Source organism: Topomyia yanbarensis, chromosome 1 (assembly GCF_030247195.1).
Source record: "Topomyia yanbarensis strain Yona2022 chromosome 1, ASM3024719v1, whole genome shotgun sequence".
In the NCBI taxonomy this organism is placed as follows: Eukaryota; Metazoa; Arthropoda; class Insecta; order Diptera; family Culicidae; genus Topomyia; species Topomyia yanbarensis.
In genome coordinates this window covers 153,759,097-153,766,537 of record NC_080670.1, presented here as the reverse complement: position 1 = coordinate 153,766,537, position 7,441 = coordinate 153,759,097, and positions in this window count along the sequence as shown.

Genomic DNA, 7,441 nt, shown 5'->3' with positions numbered 1-7,441 from the left:
CATCGGACACGTTTTGAGTCAGCTAGCTCGCTTCCCTTCTCGTATTAGGGATAAATAGAACTTTCCCTTGAAAGGTCTCAGGCCGGGCAAACCTTCATCTGGTTGGTGGTCTCTCAATTAAAGAGTGGCGCTTAAATCACCCACTTAACAGCGGGGAGCGGTTCGGCTGGCCAGTTACACAATGAGACCAGTTTACAACACTGCTGTAGAAATGAATTAAATGACAGAACTAAGCTAGCGTCATGTCACTAAGTTAGTGTTGGACTCTGATGATACCAAGTTTTAACGCAAATTCCATAACTAATTTAGTGATTGCTTAAATTTATTGCAATGAAACTTAATCTAAATGAAAATTTGCCTTATCTGTAGGGTTCGTCGCGGTTGCGGTATTTACCGCAACCGCGCGGTATTTACCGCACCCGCACCGCAAAAACTGCGGTGCGGTAAGACACTTTTTCTTGCGGATGCGGTGCGGGAAATGAGCATTTACCGCGCGGTATTACCGCAACCGCACTTAAAAAAATAATTGATAAGTCTGCAGTCTGCATTAAAAAGTGAATTAAAACTTTGACTTTTACCATTTAAGAACGACGAAACTTATTACCTTACAATAGGGAAACATAATAAACATTTGATTGCTCTAATTTCCATGGACTTGACAATGATTGGAAAATAAATCCGAATATAATCTGTATTCGACCTATCGCTACTTGATTTTTTACATTTTGTTTATTCTAATATGATAAAACAATCTGTTACTAAGAGATAAAATCTATAAGCTGTGTCCAATATAATTTGGCATCAGTATTTTTACGTCATATTTTGAACACTTTTAAAAATTTACAAGCGAACCTTTTCAAACATATAAAATGCACAATACAATCATTGAAAAACAATTGAATTGCACTATCAAATCCAATTTAAAAATGCATCATTTCTCCCGATTCCTCTTGACAATCGTGGAATTATGAATCGTTTACGATGACATTTTCTCAACTGTGAATTTTGATTAAATTGGAGAACTTTTGATTAATTTGGAGAACTTAAAAGTTTTCCTATTGATTGCTGCGGAAGAACGTTTTTGTATGTATAATGATGAGGTACATGTAGGGTTCGCAGTACCGACCCTTTTGTCGAGAACCGGTACTACGGTACTGAAGCCCTTTTTTTAAGTTCGAAAAGAGCTTCAAAATGAAATTGAATGCTGAAACTGATGACCTTATTCTCAGATGATTGATTTGTGCCGATCAAAAAACATGTTTATTGTTTTTAATTGATTCGGAATGGCATGACTCATTTCAGCAGAAAATATTTTTCGTATGCGGCACCTTCTTTTATTTCGAAATCTAGGCCACTATGAAATCAATAACTGCTAAGCGGTGCGACTTTTATCGACTTTAACAGATGGTAAAAGTAAGAAACACTATTAATAACAGTAAATCAAAGCGAGAAGGGCAGTAAATCCGAGTAGGTTGCTCGCTTTTCCTCTCTTGATTTGCTGTAAATTGGTTTCGACCTGCATACCAAGGCTCTTTGCTTTCCTGTAAACTATGGGTTTTTGCTGAATTTTCCTATCACTAATAATCACAAATCGCCCCATTTGGAGTAGCTCACCAAGTCTAAAATTATTAGCTGCTAAATCGCTGTTCTTTATTTTATAAATAAAGGTTTAAGAGCAAACCAAAGACATGATTTAGACCATAGTCTTATTACGTGCCACCCAGTAAAAAATGGAAACCAATCAGAATGTCGCTAATAAAAAAAATTTAGCGTAAGAGAGATGTGAATATTATGAAATTTAGTACAAGATCGTTAAAATTTAATAATAACAATATAAAGAATTTAAACATTCCGTTCAGTACAACGGGAGCTAGTAATGTTTAACTTATAGAAGGTAATTAATATAATTAAAGGTCATCTTGCAGACCGATATTTTGAAACATGTCCCCCTAGAGAATCCACATATTTTTCATAAAAAATTGTATGGTACCGAAAATACCGGTACTGGCTTTTCTTCAGTACCGGTATTACGGTACCAAAAATGGGTCGGTATTCCCGGGATTTTCGGTACTGGTATTACCGGTACCACAACCCTAAGTACAGCTACATTTCATATGACTTCAGTGCTATGCTAAGATTTACCTTGTTTCGAAAGTATTTATCTCAAAATGTACGGAATTTTATTAATAAAACTTGCAAAGTGTAAACTTTTTTAATTTTTTAATAAATGTTACATTCTGAGGAGTCCGTCAAAGTTAGAGTACGTGTAAATAAGAGTAATATTTTATTATATTTGGTTATACAAAAAAAATAATAATTTTTCAACACATTTTTCAAAAATACAGAATTTTACCGCATTTACCGCATTACCGCGCGGTGCGGTGCGGTAAATGCAGTGCGGTTGCGGTAAGCGGTGCGGTTTTATTATTTTTTTGCGGTTGCGGTGCGGACTATCCATTTACCGCCCACATCCGCACCGCGACGAACCCTACTTATCTGTACATGCAGTTGAATTTCTCTAAAATTACTTAAAATTACTAAACTTAAAGCTAGATATAAAAATTTAAACTTTTATATATTTAGATGCACCCTAGAGTTTAGCTGAGTTTGTTACAATAGGCCAGTAACTAATTAGGTACTTGCATTGTACAAGTAAAAATAAATAAGACAAAAAGTAATCTGCAGCGCATTCGAAACTCAGCTACTTTACACCAGGTCACCGATCTGCACGTGTGTCGCTATCGGTCGAATTAATACATTTAACGGTTCAAGTCACAGTCTTTCACAATTAAAAGAAATCCGCTTGATTTCCTTACAGTCTGCAGTGTTGTCGTGTCAGCGGAGTCGAGAGAATCCGCGAGTGTCCTCGTCGGTCTTCAAGTCTCGGTAATACACATGGTCCTTCGAGTCAGATCAATGAACCAGTGCTAGTGCCAAGGTGACCTCTTAGTGAGCCATTTTGCGACTGGCATTGTGTGGAACAATAGTCGCTCCGACAATAGCTGACTAAAAGGAACCCAAGCGAACGTGTGATAAGAACAAAACGTGCTCAACACGCGCTTGTGATACTTGGCGAACGAGTTTTAGACGAAACCGTTAAAGTAAAACCAAAAACGGCTGAAGAAATAAAGTCGCCAAAAGGCGTGAAAAATTTGTCAGTGAGTACTACAATAATACAGTTAGGGTTCGTCGCGGTGCGGATGTGGGCGGTAAATGGATTGTCCGCACCGCAACCGCAAAAAATAGTAAAACCGCACCGCTTACCGCAACCGCACTTTATTTACCGCACCGCACCGCGCAGTAATGCGGTGAATGCGGTAAAATTTTTATATTTTTAAAAAATAGTGTTGGAAAATTGTTCATTTGTGTAACAGTATATAATAAAATGTTATTTTTATTCACACGAAATTTAACTTTAAGAGACTCCTCAGAATGTAATGTTTATGAAAAAATCAACTTTTGCATTTTCTATTAATAAAATTCCGTTCATTTTAAGGCAAACATTATACATTCAAAAACGTTCTACTGCAGTAATAGGAAAACTTTTATTTTAGCAACCCTTCAGTTAATTGAAAAAGGGGTGACAGTTCTCAACACTGTCGGCAATGGAGAGTAGACCGAATGCTGTCAGTGCTGTCAGTTCACTTGCCATAAAATTAGCATGTAAGAAAGTATTTGAATTAAAAAGTAACGTAGTTTAAATAGGCGATAGCAGTGAAATAAATTGCCTCTTTCCCAGTCAAACCGTTGAGTAGACAAGATCGAAATTATATCGTATAATAAAGTATCTCGAAGTGTTACTAGTGCGTAGAGCCTACTGTTTCTTTATTTCCCGCTCATGATTGTCGGTTCGGCTCGGTGGTGCTTCCGTCTGTTGCCTGTCTGTGAACCCGATAAAACGAATTTCGCCGGAAACCACGATCCTGCCTCAACAAGGGGAATAAAAATGTAATAAGAAATGAAGTTGCATATTTTTTACTTTAAATTTTCATATTTTCAATGCTTTTGACATATGAAAATAAAATGTATGATTTTCGCATTTACGTAGTACCTTTCATTCTTAAAGGAATGTCACCAACAATTTTTAAAGTTGAAATACCAGTACTTCTATATAGTAGCGCATATATTCCAATACAGTGAAATAAAAACATATTGTATTTTATTAATAAGAACGACGCCATATTTGACGAAAAAATTGCTCTATACATTACATCTAATCAGGTGTCCGGTCTCAACCGGTACAGAATTATTGAACATTAGAAAAACTGCAAAAAATGTATGATTTGTAGCATACAGCAGAAATGATTTTTTTAAAAATAGGAGGTTTTACGGACAATATATCTCAAAACTCTAACTTCCGCATTCTTCAAGAAACAGATGTATTCTCATTCAAAAACTAAGATTGCTCCCTTTAAAAATATATGAAGTGTAATTTTTCTAAGGCTAGTTCGAAAGTTCTAGCATTTAATGTATTTTCCTCTAATATTTTGCCAATAAGCCAATGGCAAAAACTTCAATTGCAGTGAACGGGAGTCAAACTATGTGGTATTTGGCAAAAAAAGCTTCAAAAAAGCTTCAAAATAGTCTTAACTGAAAATATTAGGACTTAATTTGGTAGAAAATTATAGTAAATTTGAATGGAAGTACGCGACAAAAAGATATGTAGCATACTTTTTGAGAAAGAGTTCATTAAAATTGACTGTAGAAAAGTTCACATTGAATTTACACAGCAATCAACGAAGATAGAAATACGATGTTGATGAACGAATGATAGAATAATCATCCTAATTTAGACCCCTCCTTATTTTGGACGCTTTCATACATTTGTATCCTTTACTGCCAATTATTGCAAATTCGTTTGGTTTGATGAAGATAATTATATTCTTTGGGTTGTGTTTAAGTCCCAGCATAATTAGTTCATCTCTAATTCCTTTAAATTAGTCAAAATTCTCTATTGAAAAATTGATATCGAAAACGATTCATAATTCCTCGATTACCAACAGAAATCGGGAGAAGTGATGCACCTTTAAATTGGATTTAAGAGTACAAATTTATTGTTTTTAAATGATCTAATAATTTTGTGTCTATTTGGATCTTGCATTTTATGTATTTGAAATGATTAGCTTGTGAATTTTTACTTAGAAGTATCAAATAACTAGTCCAAAATATGTCGTAAAAATAATAGCGTCAAAATATTTCGGACACAGCTAGATTTTCTTTCATTATAGCAGTCTGTTTATCAATTTAGAATAATCAAAATTATCACTTTATCAATTATTTTTTTGCGGTGCGGTTGCGGTAAAACCGCGCGGTAAAAGCTCTTTCCCGCACCGCATCTGCGGGAAAAAGTGTTTCATCGCTGGAACCTATTAATTAGACCAACAGCTCTGAAACATACACTTTCACAGGTCAAACTGATTCCGCTCAAAATTCCATAACGCAACCCAGCACCAGCTCGTCAAATTCGTACACAACATTGGTAGCAACCAATCAGTCTGTATTGGAACCAGTTATATCCTCGCTTCCTTCGCTTCAGCCACACACGAACTCACCCTCAGGTTTCGCGGCTCACTCGACGAAGCTTCCCAGCACTGGTCTACATCGAGAACTGTAACGGAATGATCGTTGTTCGAGTTCTATGGATAGTTGTTGGCAGTTCAATCTCGTGACGGAGTCCTAGAAGCTTAAAATGCCTTTTTTATCAGAACACGTTAAGCTTGGCGGCGTGGGTCAAATTGTGACATCAATTTTGAATGCAGTTAAAACCACAATTACCTCACGGGTATCGGATTTCTCCAAAAATATGAAGTTCCTAATACTTTCGACGACCGACCAACCGGTACAAGCAATATCTACAGTTGGATATCCCTAGTTGGATTACTTTGACTGATCCGAAATTTTGCACTCCAGGTCCCATCGATGCTCTTCTTGGTGTCGGAACATTTTTTGAATTATTAAGCTACGGAAAGGTGACTATTGGGTCTCACTTACCGCTCCTTCAAAATACGATACCAGGCTGGATTGTTTCTGGAGAGCATCATAATTTTCACCTGACTCACAACCAACGTCTTGAGAAATTGGTGACACGATTTTGTGGAATTGGACCAATGTTCTGCGAATTCTTGCTGGTCTTCCACAGAGAAGCAGTGCGAACGCCATTATATTATTTATATTATTTATATTTATATTATATTATTTACAGTTGTTCGTCTTCCAACGAAGCATGAGCTCTTACCTCGTCTACGAGACAATCGCTTCAACGCACAGCGTCGCTTTATAACCCTTGAACGGAAGCTTGACACGAATCCTGCTTTATTATTTATTCATGAGTATCTGAGCTCAGCCCACATGCGGGAAATTACGTCGGAAGAAATGGCTGCCGACAATCACGATCTTCCACGATACTACCAGTCTTCGACGCTTCCTGTAAAAGTCGCTCTGGACTTTCACTGAACGACGTTTTACTCGCTGGCCCCGCCATCCAAGATTCGCTGTTGGCCATCGTTCTACGCTTCCATGTACATGCCTTCCTAATCACTGGAAACATCGCCAAAATGTACCGCCAGATTCTTGTTCATCCAGCCGCTTCAACGAATTTTTTGGCGAGAAAATCTGTCGGAATCGCTGAAGACGTATCAACTTCTCACCGTGACGTACGGTACGAATTCAGCCCCATTCATCGCTACTCGAGTATTGCAGCAGCTCACAGAGGATGAAAACGAACGTTATCCTCTGGCATCATCGATCATCCGGAAGGATCTGTAGATAGACGATTTGCTTACGGGTCGCGACGATTTGGAAGAGCTAAAGTCGCTTTGCTATCAGTTACATCAGATCTTTGGGAATGCTGGGATGCAACTTCGCAAGATGTCCTCAATCATCAAGAAATACTCAAATTTATCCCCAAGGAGTGTAGAGAAACAAAAACTTTCGTCGAATTCGAATCCGAAGCTCCAATTAAAGCCCTAGGTTTGCTCTGAGAATCTTCGTCCCATTCAATCCTCTACAAGCTCCTAAAGTTTCGCAAGTGCAAAAGTTATACGAACATCGCTCTTTGTAGACGATTTGCTACCAACTGCCGAAGCCTTGCATTCCGTCACAAGGATCACAATCAGCCACCAATACCACCGTGTCGTAACGGTTTAATCACGGTGGATGAGCTCAACGAAACACCGTTTTCCGTCGTTCGTTTAATCCAGCACGAATATTTTGCACCAGAAATTTCGGCATTATAGATTTGGCAACCTGTTCCTCCATCCCGTCCTCCATGATAACTCATTTTATTCCATAACGATCAAAAATAAAACGAAATCATAAAATCGAAACAATAATGCAAACTTATTGACTTATGGACTCAACTAGTTACAACATTTTAATCGCTCTCCATGATTGTTTACTGAAGTCTGTTCGCCGATTCTTGAAAAATTATCCCAAAAACTCA